Below are 19,761 nucleotides of genomic sequence, written 5' to 3'. Positions count from 1 at the left end.
TAGCAACGAAAATAATTTTATGGTTGGGTCACAACATGAGGAACTGTATTTAAAGGGCCAGAAGGTTAAGAACCACTAACTTAGGGGCACATTGCTTGAGAAAGAAATCAACACAGTGGTAATCAGAGCTGAGGAATTATGATAGATTATTAACCACTTTGAGCACCTGCATCCAATCATGACTGGGGTTAGACTACTCTTAGTCATCTGAATTTTATAAACCAATAAATGACCTTCTATAATTAAGCAAGTTTAAAATGGCATAGTATATTATTCTATCACCATCTCTAATTTAATTTTTACTATATGCTTGACTTTGCGAGGTGAGTTTACAATTTCTCTAACTAAAGAGGCAAGGTCCATTTTTCTACCCCCTAAATACAGGCAGACCTTGTCACTTGCCTTAGCCATTGGGATGCTAGCAGCACAAATGGAGATTTAAAATGTGCTCACGTGATAAAACTTGCTTGCTCTTACACTTCTGTTATTGCCATGACAATAGCCCTGAGCTAGCCTGCTTCAGGACGACACAGCCATGGCCTGGTTGTCAACGTGGCCCTAACCAACAGCTGCCAGATCACAAAGCAAGTAAGAGAGTCAGCCAAGACCAGAAGAATCACCCAGTTAAGCCCAGTATAAATTTCTGACCCATAGACTTATGAGCTAAAGAAATGCTTATTGTTTTAATTCATTGAATTTTGGGATGGTTTGTTACACAACATCGTTGTGTCGATACGTCATTGATAGTTAAGTTTCCCATTTTTTACAACCAAGGAGTCTAAAAAATAATATTACCCTTATGGGCTCCCACAGCTGCCTGAATTTTTCTCATTACTTAATTTAACATGCTAATTATTTTTTTTAGTAATTATTATTTTTTTACTGAGCTGTGTATTCCTCCCGATCAGTACTGTCCAATAGAACTTGTACAATGATGAAAATGTGCTATCTCTGCATTGTCCACATGGTAGCCACTAGTACCTGTGGCCATTGAATACTTGACGTGACTGAGAAACAGAATTTTAAAATTTTACTTAATTTGGATTAGTTTAAATTTAAATAGCTTATCTGTGGTTATTGGCTACTATTTTGGACAGAATAGCTCTAATGCCTAAACGCTTTAAAAGTAAAAATTGTATCCATGTTGTTCATTATCATATATTCAACTCAAGAGAAGATGATTAATTCATTTGTATAATATAGAAATAAATTCTTCTGACTCCCTTAAGAATTTATCACTGCTTGATAAGCAGTTTCTTCAGATCTAATGGGTGAATGATCTTAGCTATCACCAATTTGTATAAACACCATAAGCCATAACCCAGAAGCTTTCTGTCTGGAGAACAAAATTCTCCTGGTCACAGCATCCTGAACTTCCCAAGATTCAGCACTTCTGTTGGCCAAAAAGGGCCTTCTGGAAACATCCAGACAGACATGAAAGTCCAGTTATCCTACCACATGTGTTTCTCTTCTCTGACAAACATGCCTTCAATGCTTCCTGCTTATGGTTGGATCCAGGAGGTCCAGGCAGAAGAGGGAAGCAGTATGGTCCCTTAAGTACAGCTTCAAATACCTGTGGGAAAAAGAAGTGTGAAAGGAGAAAGGAGGGTCAAGTTTCTAGGATGAAACTCTCAATTTCATAGGTGGCCAAGGGGCCACATAAGCAACTCAATCCCTAACTTGTGTCACACAAAATAAAGGAGACTCTGAAGTGTTCTGACATATGTAAAACCCATGTTTCCTGACAGAAGATGTTAGGGATTTTTTAGAAAAAGCTTCCCAATTCTGTTGATCCTAAGATATAAGTCCAAAATGTTAGTTTTAGAAAAAATGCCCAACATGAAATAAATGCCCAAAATATTTAAATAATTGCTTTAAAAATAATTACTGTTGTTTGCAAGATCCCTTAGTCAGCAATAGTCATCTCTCAAGACGGCAGGTAGAGGTTGAATTTTTTTATGTTAGTGATTTCTCCTCTTTGTGCCATCTACGAATATACAAGCTAGAGGGAAGTCTTTCCAAGTCTATATTAAACGTCTTTTTAAGCCATGTAACAGAAGTCTCAAGTACAAAATGTTTTTCTAATCAAATCTAGTCCCACCTAAAACGGCTTGTAGAGTCTGTGGATTTGTGTTTCATACATGGTGCATCTCGTTGTCTTAAGTTAACTGGATCCCAGAAGGAAGGGAAGTTTTAGTAACTCAGTCCAAGGGAGTTAAGCTGAACAGAGAAGGGCAGAAAATGAACTTTGGCAAAACAGAAGAAGAATAACCATCACAAACTGCACACCTTTTGAGTCTTGATGAGAAGCATGGATGCTGGAAATGCCCCCCTAAACCAGCCCCCCCCCCCAGTAACAACAACATTGGTATCACCTGCTAATATTGTCATTATTAATAATAACAATAACTGATTGCTTGATGTATGCCCAACACTTTAATAAGAAATTTACAAGATCTCTACCTTGTTCTTTAAAACTCTAGGGATAGGTACCCTCATTATGTTCAATTTACAAATGAAGAAACTGGGGCTCAGATCGTCCTAGCTGGTTTGGCTCAATAAATAGAGCGTCAGCCTGTGGACTGAAAGGTTCTAGGTTCGATTCTGGTCAGGGGCACATGCCCCGGTTGCGCGTTTAATCCCCAGTGAGGGGTGCAGAAAGCATCCAATCAATGATTCTCATCATTGATGTTTCTATCTTTCTCTCCCTCTCCCTTCCTCTCTGAAATCAATAAAAATGTATTGTAAAAATAAATAAATAAATAAATATCAATAAACCATTCTTTAAAAAAAGAAGAAGAACTTGCCCACGATCTCACTCCTAGAAAGTATGAGAGTCAAGATTCAAAGCCAGGTCCTCTGGCAATAGGGCCCATGCTCTCAAACTCTGAGTCATAGGGTAGCAGTTGGTGAGTGCCTTCAAGTCCTGGAAAGCCAAATACCTCTGCAATGAGAATCCCTGGGAAGCTGCGTCAATGTTTTCTTAACAACCCTAACTGCACCTGAAAGCAAGTAAACATTAAAAACTGAGGTTGGGGTTTTTTTGTGCTTTTTTTTTTTTTTTATACACCAGGAAGTCTAGACACCTGCTTTTGTATATTTTCTGGAGGGGGAAAAAGAGACTCATTGTATGAAACTCATTTCAACCATTTGGAGAGGTTTGAGTAAAGATGGGTTAGGTTTGCAACTCAGTGGTGAGACATAAATGTTTAACACAGGATCTTCCTCCTCGCCCACCCTTCCCCTATGGATGCTTTGAATAATGCAAAGTCTGTTTTAAGCCCTGCTGATTGACTCAAGAAAAGGATCAGCATGTTTTGAAATATTGGTCATAGGGTCTGGCGGACGGCAGCATTAAAACGCAGGGTAAAACTCAACAAGCTACTTCCTGTCAGCTGCTTCTCAAGACTTCATGGGCTTATAACACTTAATAAAATAACATGAGCTGCAAATAATACATGATTTCAACTGCAGTTTTCATTAAATGAAGTAGACGTTTGGAAGACAGTTTCTTTCTTGTTGAGGAGTACATAAACCTTTAGTGCGTGAGATGTTCATTTCCTGCCTCTTCGTTGAGGACCCACTGTGCGCTAGGCACTTTACGGTTGGTTTGATTCATATGAAATGATGGCCACCCAAACCGCTTTGACCTACACAAGTGGCAATTTCATATGGCCCAACCCAAACGGATCCTACCTGTGAGGTAGGCTATCTCTTATTCCTAGCTCATTTAGGATGTCAGCTTCATGAGGACAGAAACTCATCGGCTTAATCACCTCTAAGTCCTCAGTACCTGAAACAGGGCCTGGTACATAGTAGATGCTCATTAATTATTGGACAGATGGACGGATGGATGGATGGATGGATGGACGAATGGATGGAAAGCTAAGGCTTAGGGAGCTCATCCAACAAGGCCAGGTTTTGAACCCCAGGTGTGCAGCAAAACCTCCCATTCACCAAACTTACGGTTGGTCAAAGGGAGAATGCATCACCTTCGATCTTCATCTCCAGGCCTTTCTCTAAAAGTCACACCCTGTGTCTGTGGCAGAGGAAAAACCTGGGACACTGTGTGGTAACAGAGCCAACTGCCTTCTCAGGCCCCACAGGGGCAACCTGGCTGGCAAGCATTGCGCATGCCCTTGATGCTTTAGGCCCGGAGGGAAGGGGACGGCCAGAGGCTGGACGGAAGGTCAGGGTCACACAGGAGGAGGGCTGTGTGCAGAGGAGTCTGAGGTTTCAGCGGGGCGCGTGGGGCTGTGTCCAGGCTGCACTGCCTCGTTAAGTGAGGCCCCCGAGGGCTGAGCAGGAAGGTGGAGGGCAGCGCCGGCGGGGGAAAGTAAACCTGGAGGAGGAAGCCGGGGAAGCAACCCGGGCTGGAATCGTTTTGTTTTATGAATAGTTTATGAGGCGTATCAGGAGTCACACTAACGGGCGAGGGCTGGAATGTTTTCTGACTTTAAAGTGGAAGCCGCCCACCAGGCCGCGAGTGTGGGAGAGGCGGAATATGAAAAACACGAGGCCCCTCTTGGCGCTGCCCAGCTCCCTTGTAAACCATGGTCCTCGGCTGTATATCTCCCTCGGAATGTTCCATCGCCTCCGAGCCCAGCACGGCCACTGTGCGCAGCTAAATGCTTTCAGGTGACTTCGTTCAGCGCCCACTCAAGTGGCCCAGGCTGGGCCCAGGGCTGAGGAGAAGTCTGGGAAAGGCCCCGCAGCCTGTGGGGTGACCACGTCCACCCCAGGCGCTTTGTGCACCAGAACCAGGCTCTGGTCACCATGGGGGAGGGGAGGGGCACGGGGAGGTGGTCTTGCTGAGGGGGGCTGGGGGAAGAACACACAAGGAGCCTCAGAAAGAAATCTTTATTTGTTCAAATCAGCCTGGTGCCTTTAACAGCTCCCTCTCTGCCCACAGGCGAAGCCACAGGCGCCCCATAAACTGACCCCTCCATCCAAGGCCTGAGGAACGCCTCCTCCCTGCTGCCCCACCCCTCAGGATGGAGCCCACATCTCCGTGGCTGACCCTCGGTGTGTAGGTGGCTCCCGGGCCCTCGCCCATGCTTGGAACTTATCCCAGCACCATCCCTCGGGGGCTCCAGGACAATGTGGAAGGGTCCCCTTTGCCCCACTTTTCCAGAGTCAGACCTGAGCCCAGCTGGCTCTGGACCCAAGCCAGGGTCTGACCCGGGGCCTCTTGCTCGCCTGCGATGGGAATTCACTTTAGTCAGCAAGCGAATGCAACAGACATTTCTGCCGTGCGGGCTGCACAGCAAGAGCTGGGAGACATCCCTCCCTGGGCACCTTCCAGCCTCGACCATGTATCACACCGCCCTCTCTTCTTCCATTCGGAAGCTCTGAAAACCTGGCTCTCCAAGACAGCTCACTCTCAACCCCGCTCTCCATCTCTTGTCCCTCAGTGGACGTTCAAGTACATGTTTCTTCTTGATAAGGTTTTCTCCCACTCTGAGTCTAAAGGTTTTCCCTTTCTCAGAAAGGTCAGGAAGTCTTTCTGAGGGTCAGATACATTTCAATGACACCTGCTCTGCCCCGGAACATGCTGTTCTTTTGTTATTAGGGTGAAGTTTGGTTTATCTAGAAGAGAAGACTCTGGTAACCTCACAGCTCATTCTGGGGAGCTGGTTGCAGAAAATCCCTGTAGGAAATGGACATTCGTGAAGCTATTATACATGGCATTTGGCCAGGGAATTCATAGATCTCTAATTCTGCTTGCTTTCTTGTTTCACTCATTTATTCATTCAAAATTAATGAGTGCCTGCCCAGTTCTATATAATAAAATAGGGGAGGGGGGGAGCGGAGCAGGTGAGGAAAAATTCTTATGGAGCTCCCAGCATAGTGAGGGAGAAGTAAAATGAAACAAGTACACAAATAAATGAACGTGATCATTAAGATAGTAACGAGATTATGAAGACAATAATGGAATGGAGAGTGACAGGCCGAGGTAGAGGGATGGAAAGTGGGGGAGGTTTACTTCTAGCCACAGAGAGTAGTTAGTGTAAGGACAATCAGCCCTACTCTTTGAAATCTCTGGTCTCCAAACCCAGGAGAGTCCTGGAGAATAGATTTGAGCTCTGAGAAAAACCAATTTCCTAAACAGGGCCAACCTGAATGGGCCAATCACAGTCTACTGGAAAGGCTAAACCAGATACTCCTGTTGGCATTTCAGTGTGAGGAAAGAGCAAACGCAAGCACCAGGAACAAAGGACAGGGGAACTAAATGAGGAAGGGTGTGAGAGTGTGTGTCCGCATCAGCTGGGCTCCCATGTGCGGAAGCTGCTGGAGGGTAAGAGTCCTTCCCAACCAGCTGCAGGCCTGGACAGCGGGACCACCCACAGCAGCTGCCTGGCACCTTCCTAAGAGGGAGAAAGCACAAGCTCCCCTAGAAGTCAACAAATAGACAGATCCTGGCAGGAGGGTGCTGGCATACAATAAGTTTTGGAATGTGGGGCTGTTATCAAGTCTCAAACGATCCCAGTTTGCATCTTAATTTAGGTGACTAAGGGCATAGTTAGTCATACACTGCAGGGGATGTGGGTTGGAGGAAAGCAGTAGATGCCTGGGAAATGTGAAAATGAATTTCTGGCTTGAGTCAAGGGCATAGGTCTGGCCTCAGGTGAAGGAAGCTGAGAGGTTGTTAGGCTCATACTTCTGTGTGTATTACACAAGTCTTTGCTCGTAATGAAAACATCACAAAAGGCAAGCCACATTGTAGCCAAGGCTCCATGAAGATACCGCTGTGATCAACATTTCAAAGATGCAGCAGAGAGATTGACAAGGTTCTTACTGAAAATACCAGGTAGCCAGTTATTTTAGGAAAAGGGAGACACTACGGCACCTAGAGAAGCAGAAGAAAACTAAAGCAGTGGTCGGCAAACTGCGGCTCGCAAACCACATGCGGCTCTTTGGCCCGTTCAGTGTGGCTCTTCCACAAAATACCGACTTCTGTGCATGGGCCATGAAGTTTCAATTGCACTGTACGTGTGTGCCCACACGTGGTATTTTGTGGAAGAGCCACACTCAAGGGGCCAAAGAGCCGCATGTGGCTCGCGAGCCGCAGTTTGCTGACCACTGCGACCACTGAGGGCTCAATCCATCATAGTGTGGCTGAAATAACACAGCCTTCTTTCTTGGGAAGAGAGGTCCAAACGTTTTCTGAGGTCCTCAGGATGCCTTCTTAGGAAGGCAAGCCACTGAAAGGGCTTTCTGAGTTTCCAGCACTTTCTTATTCCCAGGCTCTCATGTTAGAGGGGTCTTGGCCCTAAAGCTGTCTGTGTGAGCCCTGGACAATGTCTTTTGTGCCACTGGCTTCATCAAAGGACCAAGCCTCCACCATGCGACAGCGGTGGGCAGGCGGGAGGCGCCGTGGGGGTGATGGGACTGGGCTTTCATCTTCCTACGGGGGGCTGCCTTGGCTCTGCTCCCGCCTGCCTTTCCGGGGCTTGCGATGAAAGAGTGGGCCATTGTGGGGGAGCAGCCACTCCACCCAGCCCCCAGGGGCCAAGACTGTTAGGCCCCAGCCCATGGACACTCCCGGGCCAGTGAAGAGGCCCCCAGGCGGCAGCCCTTTGAAGTCCCCTCCTCAAGAGGCGGAGGGCTGAAGGTGGCAGGGCCAGGTCCCTCTCTGCAGGAGGAGGAAGCAGGACCCGCAGACCCACACCCCTGCCCTTGGAACCTGGGGCTTTGCTGAGTCTCACCACGTTGGGAGGGAACATCCCAGTTTAAAGAAGAAACGTTTTGTAGGCCTGGCCAGGGACCAATGTTCACACCTGTCTCGGGTAAAGCCTGTCACAGGGCCGAGCTGTGCGAGCCAGCGCACCTCACTTACACACTGGCACGTGGGCACAGGCACACCAGGCTCGCTCCCACTCCCCGCTCTCAAAGGGCTCACTGCCTGCCCCAGGCCAGCCCCACCCAAGGCCAGCAGACAGGACAGACGTGATCTGATAAAGGAAACGGATGCTGACGGGTGGAAAGAGTGTGTGCAGCCCATTCATTCGCAGGGACCAAGCCTTGGGGTGGGCATTTGCTAACAACTGAGGAGCGAGCAGACTGGCCCAGGGGTGGCCCCAGTTCCCGATGAGCGCACTGCAGCTGTCGAGCATGGACCGAGGGGAACCCGTGGGCTCTCTGAGTTCCTCTGCCAAAACGCCTCAGCCTGGGATGGAGCTCAAATATTTGTCCACTTGGACTCAATCAATTCCCTGGTGCAGCACAGAATGCCCAGCAGGCTCTTCCAGAGGCAGCCTCCTCAGTGTAGGGTGCTAGGACTGTTCTTAAAAATAAGTGTGTGTGTGTGTGTGTGTGTGTGTGTGTGTGTGTGAGAGAGAGAGAGAGAGAGAGAGAGAGAGAGAGAGAGAGGCCCACCCTCGGACAGACCCAGCACAGCCAACCAAGCCAAATCCAGGCGTTTCCAAGGAGAGCAGCACATGTGGTCGCCTTGGCAACAAGGCTGTACACAGCAGAGTTAATCCTCTTCTTCAGCACACCTGCAACTTCCCCACGGCCTGTGTTGTTTGGTTTTGCACCCCCACCCCCAAGGAGCATTTAAATTAATATAAACAGTTCTTAGCTGGTCCTTATGGCAACGGCAGCAATATGGTGGGAGGGCCCCACTCAGACAACGATTGGCACAATGCCTTCTTTGTGTCATCCTTCCCGAGGGAACAGGGGCAACAAGACCGTCCAAGAGGGTTGTGGGGTGGTCCATCAGTGGCCGGGGCTCCTGAAAGATTGGGGCAGGGGTGCATTTGATGGCACCGTGTCCATAGAGCACGCAGGCCAAGCTTCAGCGTGATGGAGATGCGAGGACGGGCAGAGGAGCATCGCTTTTGCCAGAAGTGATGCCTTTAAATAAAAGTAAGAAAGACGGCCAGGAGGGAGGCTGAGGGGTGTGGGAGTAGAGAGATAGGAGAAAAGCAAAGGTTTCCACCAGCAGGAATGGGCAAGAAACCCTAGCATTGAAAAATACAAGCCTAGTGATACCCGCTTCCAAGTTCCTGCCGTGGCTGGTAGGGGCAGAAATATTCCCTGCCGAGGAGGGGAGCATCAGAGCTGAGACCACAGACTGAAATGTCTGTCCATGATGCTGCAGATGGCTGAGCTGCCTATGCAGCTAACTGCTCCCTTCTGCACCTATTGTGCATCACCCAGTGGTCACTGAAGGTGACACTGTGACTAAGGTGGACTTGGAATCTGTGGTCTCCTCTGCCCCCCTCTTCACCCCTCCCCCACCAAGTGAGAAAGCTTTATTGACGCACACATACATTTCAGGGGATAAAAGACCAAAAAAGCAAGTCACATCCCAGGATCTCAAGGTATGCCTTCCAGAGCGCTGTCAATCTGCACCAAATAAACCTTTATTTTAAAATATTTCTCCAGCGAGTTCACACCTACCATAGAATCCACCAGTCTGTTCTCAATCCAGGAACCTTATGGGAAAGTCCAGGTAACCTACTAGTCGGTGGTGTTAGGAAAGGCTCCTCTCCAGTAGAGACTTTTTTACAAGCAAATGTGTATAGATGTACTTCTCACAATACAAAGGCCAAGGGGCACCAGAAAAGGGTCAAATAGCCCAAAAGTGTGATAAGTCCTATAATTTTAGTAAAAAGTATAGAGGGATCGGGAAGACGGGATGAGGGAGCATTAGCTCCAGGCGAGGGTGTGGAGAGGGTGGTAGGCAGCCAAGGCTCCCCATGGGCAGTGTGATGCACCTCATTCCTAAAGGATGAGTTTGTTCTGCCTAGTGAAGGGCTGGGGGTGCAGGGTTGTCATGGGAAGACGCTGTTCCAGGTGGAGAAATTATACAGCCAAAGGCTCCGAGATCAGGCAGAATATGGTTTGCTGATGAAACTGGAAGATATTCAACAGAGAGGAGAATAGGCATGATTTGTTGGCAATGGTGAGAGCTGAACACAGGCCAGGTTGTAAGGGGCTGACAGCCACCCTGAGATGTTTGGACCTGGTTCTGAGAGAAGGAAACTGTTTTTCTGACTGCGCTGGTAGGATAGAGGCCGGGGGTGTTTCAACTGGGCTGCATGAGTGGCCTGTGGAGGAGGTTGCAAAACTGGAAGGAAGGTGAAATTATCTAAAATCATGGTCTCCTCTACTCTTGCCATACTGGCTCCTGAGAGAGAGAAACTCCAGGCCAAAGAGAAACAGATCAATTGCCCGTAGGGATTTTAGGTTACTGGCACTTTTTCCCCATTTCATTTTGATAGTAGGTGGGAGAAGGAAAGGATTTATGTTGGAGGAGAAGAATGGTTCCCTGGGCATTCCATCTGAAAGGCATCCTATATAATAAAAGCCTATTGTGCAAATTGTCCCCTCAACCAGGAGTTTGACCTGGAGTTCAACCGCTCACTATGACATGCACCAACCACCAGGGGGCGGCACGGAACATGGTGGGTGCCAGTGATGTGGTGTTGACACTGGAGGCGCTGTCAGCCCCAATGGGCCCCAATGAGAGCAGGACCGCGGCGGGATGGTGGAGCAGGTGGCACCAGGCCAAGGCGGGTGCGAGCGGGACCCAATCACCCCGCCAATCGCCCCACAGATGGCAATCAGCAGTGGTGGGGGGGTGCGGGGCTGCCACCCGGCTCCCAGGCACTGAGGGAGCTGGGAGGGGGCCCGATAACTCAGGTAGAGGGGGGTGCGCAGGGGCCTGGGAGCCCAGGTGATGCCCAAGGCCCAGAGGTCGGCTGGGACCTGCCCTCCCATGCCAGACACTTGTGCTTTGATCGCTGGCCAGGCCTAGGGACTGCACTCGTGCATAAATTTCATGCATTGGGCCTCTAGTTTTGTGTAATAATGTATAACACCTGGTGGGCATGGGCTGAAAATGTAATTGATTGATTGGATTGGATTGGTGGCTTATGGGGAGTCAGGTAGGTTCTGTTCAATCTCACTTTGGGAAGTACAAAGAGGGAGCAATGCTGAGATATGTGTATGCTTTGATGGTAGACTTCTTGATTCCCTTCTCCCCATCCCCTCTACAGACTCATATCCAGGCCTACTGACTTAGTGGGAGATCACAGTGGGGAATGAGGGCTGCCTCAAAGCATGTGCCTCGTCATTAATGAGCCATGGATCAGAGTGAGAAATTCTAGCTCAAAATTGGGAGCCCAAGATATTTGGATTGCAATCTCAGCATGACCCCTTCCAAACATAGTGACCCTGGCTCGTTTACTGCACATTCTAATAATCAGCATCCTCCTCTGTGAGGTGTAGATGGTCATTATAATGCACGTGCAATGCTTAGTGTGGGCCCAGCACAGACAACACTCAATAAATGGTACTACAATGATTGGGATTTCAGTAGTAGCAGTTTTAGCATTCAATTAGTATTCATTCAAGTCTTCCCAAGACTAGAAAGAGCCACATTTACTAATAAATAGATGTTTGGCTGCCCAAGTAAATGCTGATGTCAATTACCACACACCGCCTATATGATGCCAAGAGAGCAGGAAAAGCCACTGCAAAGCCACACGCAATCACATTAGCAAACAATACCATTAGGAAGGGGTGAGGGTGCCAAGGATTGAGTTAAGCATTCACTTTTTACCTGGCAGCAATGGTATTGTACTAATTTATAATCCCAATGCACAATGTGAGATAGAGTTGTGTGAAGTGCTAAAACATGGAAAATGTCTTTTCACAAATCCTGGGCAACCACACAGGGTGATGAATGGCAGGATAAAAAGAAGCCACCCGGGGAGCTGGGGGGAGTTGTCTTCCCACATGCATGGACATAAAGCACTTTCCACACCTCTCAGCACCTGGTGAGATCTTTATGACACCGGGAACGCCACGTATGATGTATGACATGAGGCAGGAGTAAGACTGGACTTTTATAGGCTTTGGCTTTCTGAGTGCTTATGGTGTACAAGTGAGAGCTGCTGAGGAACTAAAATCATGAAGCAGTACCTGAGAATCAGGGACCTGGGAACAGATGGAGACAACACCTGTTAGAGGTGAAACTGGGGGTGGGGGGCGCGGGGAGGTGATCTATGCAGTCCGGTGTTTGGATGCCAATGGCCACCTACAGTTTACATGTCTAGCTTCACCAAAGTGGGGTCATGCTATGCATGCTATTTGGTGCCATGTCTTTTCTACTTGAAAATATATGTTGGAAAGCCTTACATCTATAATAATAAAAGCATAATATGCTAATTAGACCAGACAGCCGACCTTCCAGATGAAGCCAGGGCTGCGAGAGCCAAGCCCTTTGCACGAATTTTGTGCATCGGGCCTCTAGTATCAATATAAATGTCAAGTTAACTTCTTATTTTAGAGTTGCATAGGGTACTACTGCAGGGTGCAAATATCTTTTGCCTAAATGTAAAATATTATCTACTGTTTCAGTGAGGATGAGGCTATATTATGCTGCCGTGACAACAGACTCCAAAACCCTAGTGGTTTTTACTACTCAACAGTAGGCAACCATCAAAGATTGTGACATTTACCAACCTGTCTTCCAGAGAAATTATACTAATTTATAATCCCAATGGTAGTATCGAAAAACTGCCCATTCCCTGGAAAGAATAGCATAGGAGCAGGTCAATAAAAAGCATGGCCTTGACTGAGTCATTGGGTGACAGTCCTTCTTCCTTACCCTTCGCCTCCTGTCCTATCTTCTCCCCACCCGAAGAATGCCAGACATTCTTTACAGTAGCCTCCGTGCAGACACAGATCTGCTTGTTGATTATACTGTCTCATCTTGACCCCAAACCCTTGGATTCAAGAAGGCTGATTTTGAGGAAGGCTGACTTCCCGGAAGAATGCAGACTCTCCAGCACCATCCTCCCACCATGCAAGTATGTGCCTCCTATGACCAGCAAGGCTTTTATTTTTAGCTCTAGGCAACATCATGAGTAGGGGAGATGAAGAAGAGGGAGGAAACGATAATGCATAGGATGGTCTTCAAAAGTCACCTCCTTTTTATTCTGCGGCTTTCCTCACCAACAATGACTTTTATCTTCAAGGAAACTACCTCAATTCTGAGAAGAGAGGTTCCCAGTTTCAGCTGACCTGCACAGGGCCACGAGATAATAGCCACATCCCCACAAATGCAGGATCTAGGCTACTGAAGAGCCATAAGAAAATTTCATTATCAGTTCGTGTGTCTACACAAGTGGTGGGGATCCCCCAGCCACAGCCCTCCTCCGTACTTTGCCTTCTTCCCACGCTATTTGTACTAGTCTGACCCCTACCTCACCTCCAGATCCAACTGAGTGTCTCAGAACCACCCAGATGGAATCTCATGCCACATTTAGATTTTTTTCCCCTGGGAGAGTGGTTGAATGCCAGGTCACCAAGCCTCTGCATAATGAATTCCACCTGCTGGGCACACCCCATGCTTCTGGGTGAATAAAGGAGGGAAATTTGCCTTCCAGTAACAATGCCATCTGATGGAATTTTTCTCGTCATCCCTCTAGAAGTCCACTCCCTGGCCCCCTCCATCTCTGCATTGTTCTCTTGGGTCATGATGGTGGAACAGGCTGTTTCTAAGGGCCTCTTCCAGGGGGTGGGGACATGCAGGTGATATCACCAGCCAGGTATCTCCCTGCGCCCTGGGAGGGAGAAAGGGCCAACCCTGGCGGGCTCCTGCAGGAGGTCCCCTAATCAGATCATTGGTTGGCCCCACTATGGGACATTCTTTTCTTTGTACAGAACATTCTCTCCTCCCCAGATTCCCTCTGATTGAAATGCAGGAGGAGGAATGCCAGGCCATAGAATTTAAACAGAAGGGCCTTAGACAATTTATCTCACACTTAAGCAACTTTGCAGTTTATATTTGTAAACCTCACTTATTTACTTGTCCTGTTTTTGTTAAAGTAAACTCATTTGGAGGCACCACATAAAAGGGTTTTGTTTACATGGCCTCTGCTTTCAGTTTAGATTCCTGGTTTAGTCTATTAAAATGAGTCCCGTTTTATTCTCCCAAAGAAGAAGAAAACTCTAAATAAAGTTCTGAGCCTCCCAGACATGGGTAACAGGCCCCAATTTTTGTACAAAAGCCTCAAAGCGTGGCAAGAGAAGGGTGGGGAGGCAGAGAGGAATTTGTGGGAGGCCCAGGCCTGCAGTGCTTGCCTGGGTACCGGAGTCTGGGGCCTGCCAGAGCGTTCCAGCCTGGAAACCACGAGAGGGTTCTCTCAGGACAGAGCTGAGCGCTCTAGCTCACATTGGCTCAGTGGCGCTCACAGGGGCTTCTCAGAGTCTCATTTCCGCCTTCACCTGACACCAGGCCCCTCAGAATCAGCTTCCCATTACGTGCTTGTGGGATGCCTTTCCACTCATCACAGGACACGGTCCTATTGCCTACAAAGAAGGGAAAAGACGACGGCTGACAAGCATTCTGTCACCTGCTCCTATGTCCCTCGATGTGTGTGTGTGTTTAGGGGTCATTTAGGAGCGCTGGGGGCAAAAGTGCCTGCCACGGGATTTATCCACTGACAATAGTGAGCAATTCATTCATTTTTCTCCCTTTTCCCTCAGCATCTGGTTTCATTCATGTTTCTGGGTGGTGAGAAGACAAGTTACCTCTTAGCAAAGAAATGAAGCAGGCCTGGCTGGTGTTGCTCAGCGGTTTGAGCATCAACCTATGAACCAGGAGGTCATGGTTTGATTCCAGGACAGGGTACATGCCCGGGTTGTGGGCTCAATACCTGGTAGGGGGCATGCAGGAGGCAGACAATCAATGATTCTCTTTCATCACTGATATTTCTATCTCTCTCTCCCTCTCCCTCTGAAATCAATAAAAATAGTTTCAAAAAAACAAAGGAGTGAGAACATGTTCATGTGCCTTTCTTCAAGATTTGAGACTCCCCTGTGGACTTTTGGACTTTTGGGGGCACCCACTCCCCAAAGCCATTCCTTCTGCTTTATAGGCTGTGGCTAAGCGAAGCTCACAGGTAAAGGCCTGTGTGAAGGAGTTTGGGAAAGATATCTCCCTGTACGCAGCCTCCTGAGGAGGGAAAAGAACTCACAGCCAACAGTCAATAGGGAAACGATGAGAGTATTCTAGAGAGTAACACATGACTGTTAGAACCAATTACTTACATCTGAGCACCCTGAAGAAGAAAGGTCTGGGACACACAGTCCAGTTCAGAAGCGTATGTGCAACACAATGTCATTCAAGTTAAAAAAATTGAAAGCTCCATCTCAAAGGCACTAGGCTGAGTGGAAAACAAGCTCAAAGTCAAATATTATATGATTCTATTTATATAACATTCCCAAATGACAGGATTATAGAGATAGAGAAAAGACTAGGGGTTGGCAGGGAGGCGTGACTGCAAGGGGGAGGTGATGGAATAATTAGTCATTTATATATGAAATAATTTTGTTTCTTGATTGTGATGGGGGTTATACAAACCTATATGTGATAAAATGGCATAGAACTAAATGCACACTTTTTACCAATGTCATGGAACAGCTCTATAAGTTGTAACTGCTGGAGGAAACTGGGTGAAAGTTACAAGTCTCAAAACAATACCATATATTTCCATAGATATATGTGTAAGTAAATGAAAACAAACTAAAAGCAAAAGGGTATGTACCACAGTGATTGCTGCGGTCACTTTGCCAGAAGGGGAGTACTTGCGATAAAGGGTTGGTCAGAGGGTGCTTAGCCTTATCTATAATGTTAGAATATTTTTCTAACTGATGTGCATCTACGTATTTTTGTGCAACTTAAAAAAGCATTACTAACTTTGAAAAGTTAGCCAAGATCAGCAAGTATTAACTGAACATTTACTATGTGCCAGGTACTATGATTGCAACAGTGAAAAGCCAGATGTACAGTCCCTGTCCTACTGGAGGATGGACCAGCCATGGAAGTAGCCACTAAACAGATGGTCACACATGTGATGGTGCCAGAACCAAGAGGCATCGGGAGTTGCAGAAATGTGGAGCTGGGAACCTAGCATTCATCTCTCCAGACTCCACAACTACCTTCTACCCAGTACATGTTCACTCACTCACACACTCACTTACTCACTCATCAAACTTTCTGGACTACCCTAAGGGAATGGAGATGAGCAACTAGGCTCCCTGCCTCAGTTACAGAAAATACATCCAAGAAACAGACCAATAACAAGTGTAGGCAATGGATTTGCCTTGGGGTGAGGTTTCTCAAAGAGAGTGAAATAGCCTGAACTTAGGAGAGTGAACAGAGCTCTTGTGCAAAGCTGGACCAAAATGGCCCACAAAAGCCAGATGTTAATTTTTTCTGGAACTCTGTGAACCAATTGTTGTTATTGACAATTTAATTATATGCATTTATATTTAACTTACATTAAAAACAAAGATAATACATCCTTAGGATCCATCACTTCCTAATTATTATATTACCTTTTACTATTATTTATACTCTTGAGGTTATTTACATCTTTGGAAACTATACAGTGAAAATACATATAACGGTATGCTTCTGGGCATCCCTTCCCAACTCTGTGTTTACTTTGGTAGCCTGAAACCAATCATAATGTTGAGTATTTACACTACAGATATTAGTAAATGCTACAAATATGGATCCCCCCCTACACACACACACACACACACACACACACACACACACACACCTCCAGAGAGTTGGTTGGTAAACATTTACTGGCACACCACTGGACCAAGAGCGAGTTCTGTGGAGGATGCCTGGGAAACAGCTATTGAAACAGATCTTTCCCTTTAGCGCTGAGCAAAGAGCAGGAACACAGTAGATACTCAAGAGCTCATTAAGGGGCAGGAAAAGGGCAAGACGGGGCACCATATATTTCCCTGATTCTTTCTGGTAGCTTCAAACCATGGACCTGATGTTTCTCTTGCAAAGGATATCCCTTTATTCATCTTTATTTTTCCTGGGAGGATGAGGGGACACAAAACTACTCTAAGGTCCTCCAACAGGGCTCTCCTAATTTGATGCCAACATCGCCAACTCTGGATTGTTGGCATAGCCATCCAGGAAGTTCATGCCTGGGCAGGGACTCCCACCTAGGTGAGCTGGTGACACCCAGAATCCGTACCCCAAGACAGCCCACACCCAGCTCTCCACTTTATCTTAGCCTCCAGCACCAAGCCTCTCCCTTCCCAAGCTCCTCTGTTTTTCCTTTTATGAACCCTCTGCCTGCTACTTGGAATGTAAGATGAATGCTCCCTTCTATTACTCACAGATCGCACAACTGCCAACTTCTCAGGATCTCGGCCTCTGCACGATTAAATCCCTTTAGGTTAATACAATGTTTTACAACCTTTACTTAACTAAAACCTCCCATGGTGGCCCACATAAAACTGTAAGGACTGACTTGCTGTAGTGAAATGGGGCTTGGACAAATTCACACAGACTCTTCGACATGAGTAGTGCCCTCCTGGAGCTGTGTGAGCCACTGGTTCTTAATTTGGGGGACTGGGTCCCACTGAGTCCGATCCATCCTGCTTCAATCTTCCCAACCTCCATCACCACCTCTCAGAGTCCCCTGGGGGGTTCCCCAGTGTTTTATTTATGGGAACATCTTTCTGTTTTGATGGCTCACCATCCATTTTCCCACCTGCTAGATTCAGCACTTCGATTGTCCTTAGGGAAACCACCTTGCTTTCTTTCAATTTTATGGGATTTAATGTGGAAAAACTTCCAACCAAGGGTCTAGGAGTGGGAGATCATCAGAGTCAATGAAAGATTCAACCCCAAAATTTTTGTGAGAATTGTTGAAACGAGACATTGTTTCCACAGGAGTTTCGAGAAGAGGTGATATAAGCCTAATGATGCAGGCACCCTTCTTGCCTGAGAATAACATGAAGCAAAACAGAGCTGAGAGAAAACCTGAATCCTAAAGACAACTTTTGAGCACCTGGATCCATCTATGCCTGAAGTCCTGAAGTTAGACACTCCTGTATTTTTTAGTTGCATGAGCCACTGAATTCTCCTTTTTGGCATGAATCAGTATGAGTTGGGTTTCTACACAGCATGGAAACCGCTCAGGACTGGAAGGACCTCTGAATCACAGCACGTTATTGCTAGAAGACATCATATGCATAACCTCTTCCCGAGGCCCCTTCACTTTTTGCCACCAATGGATTTTTTAAAAATTATTAATCCTCTCTATTTGTTCTTTGTAGATGATGTCTACCAAGAATGAAAATGTATGTTGTTAATCAGTAAGGGAATCCTTTCCCAATTTCATCAAATTACAGTGACAGCAGCCATCATGGCTGTATGCTAGTTGCCGTAGACTTGGGTGTGAGGCTTGCCTGCCTTGTAGTGAGTGACTTTAGGCAAGTGGCCTCACCTCTCTAAGCCTCCTCTCCTCATCAGCAAGATGAGGTGTGAGGGCTGCTGTATGAAATAATCAACAAAATGCATGGGAAACACTATGTGAGAACCACTAGGTGTTAATTAGTATTAAAATTCTCATTATTGCCACGTCTAACCTTCACAGCAACTGTGAGGTGGTGTTATTATTCTCACTTGCAGAGGAGAATGTTGAGCTTCAGGACGGTCACAGGACCTTCTTGGTTTATGGTAGGGACAAGATTGGAACCCAGGTCTTCTTGTATTGGAGATCATGCTTCTCACCATACTCACTGACATGCACACATAGAGGGAGGGAGGGAGGGAGGGAGGGCTCATTAGAGCAATGCAAAGCAGCATCAACTTGGCATAATATGTATTCCCCAAGTATTCATTCAGCACTTATTAGGTTCCAGGTGTTATTCTAGGCACTGGATAATGTTTTCTAATTAGTCCATTATTTCTAATGAGCCTATTTGGCATTAGCTTGGACAACCGACAGTTTCTGACAAAGTTTTAGAAAAATACTGAAAATAGCTGAAAGGAATTCCTTTTAAACATGAGGGCCTGAGCACACATACATTTATTTCCATGCCCTCCCTCCAACTAACCTCCCCCCGCCCCCTCCCCCTGCAACAAGTGGCAGTCGAGGTACAAGGAGCCATAACCCTGCAGGACCATGAGAATGAGATATCTGACTATGGAAAACAAGAGGGGTCACCAGAATACAATGACTTGAGTTTCCAAACTGAAAGGGTCCCCCAAATGCCCAAAGAAATGAATGAAAAAGAGATTCACTCTAAGTTAATGTCGCAGAAGCTGTCAGAGTGAGTGAAAAAACTAGCTGATTTACAAAGAGAGAACAGAATGGCAAATGGGTTTGTTTTTACTAAAGCAAGGAAGTAAAATCAGGGAAAAGAAGCTTCAGAAACTCTCTGAACCTTAGTTTCATCATCAGTAAATTGGTGATAAAATGCTAAAGTATAGATTAGAGGTAATTATGTTTATAGAGGGGCAAGCAATGTAGAAAGTGTTCAGTAATGCAATGAATGGGGAGCTTCTCCAATTACTCATCAAAACCCACCTGGGTGTGCACACAGCTCCCAACACTGCCTGTTCTCCTTTGGGAGGGGCCCAGGACTCAAAGGATGAACCATAACAGCTCAGAAATCTCCTCCCTAATGGAATTAGAAGCTAGACCTCCAAAGTTTTCAGTACCGCCCACCGAAGGTACCAGACCTCGGTTGGGCCCACGTGAAAAATCCAGTTGTGCAAGCCTGCCTCATTCCTCAGATGACTCAGCCATCCTCGTCCTTTGGGCGGGGAGGGGGCGGGGATGGGGGGGGGTATGCGGGGAAGGCCCGGTAGGGCTCCAGATGCCCTGAGGAGCTGCTCCTCACAATCATGGGCTGAGATGGACAAGGAGAGGCCTCAGCTGAGGCATGGCCCTCTGCCACTGGCTCCCCCAC

This window comes from Myotis daubentonii, chromosome 14 (genome assembly GCF_963259705.1).
Source record: "Myotis daubentonii chromosome 14, mMyoDau2.1, whole genome shotgun sequence".
Classification (NCBI taxonomy): domain Eukaryota; kingdom Metazoa; phylum Chordata; class Mammalia; order Chiroptera; family Vespertilionidae; genus Myotis; species Myotis daubentonii.
This window is presented reverse-complemented; position numbering follows the sequence as displayed.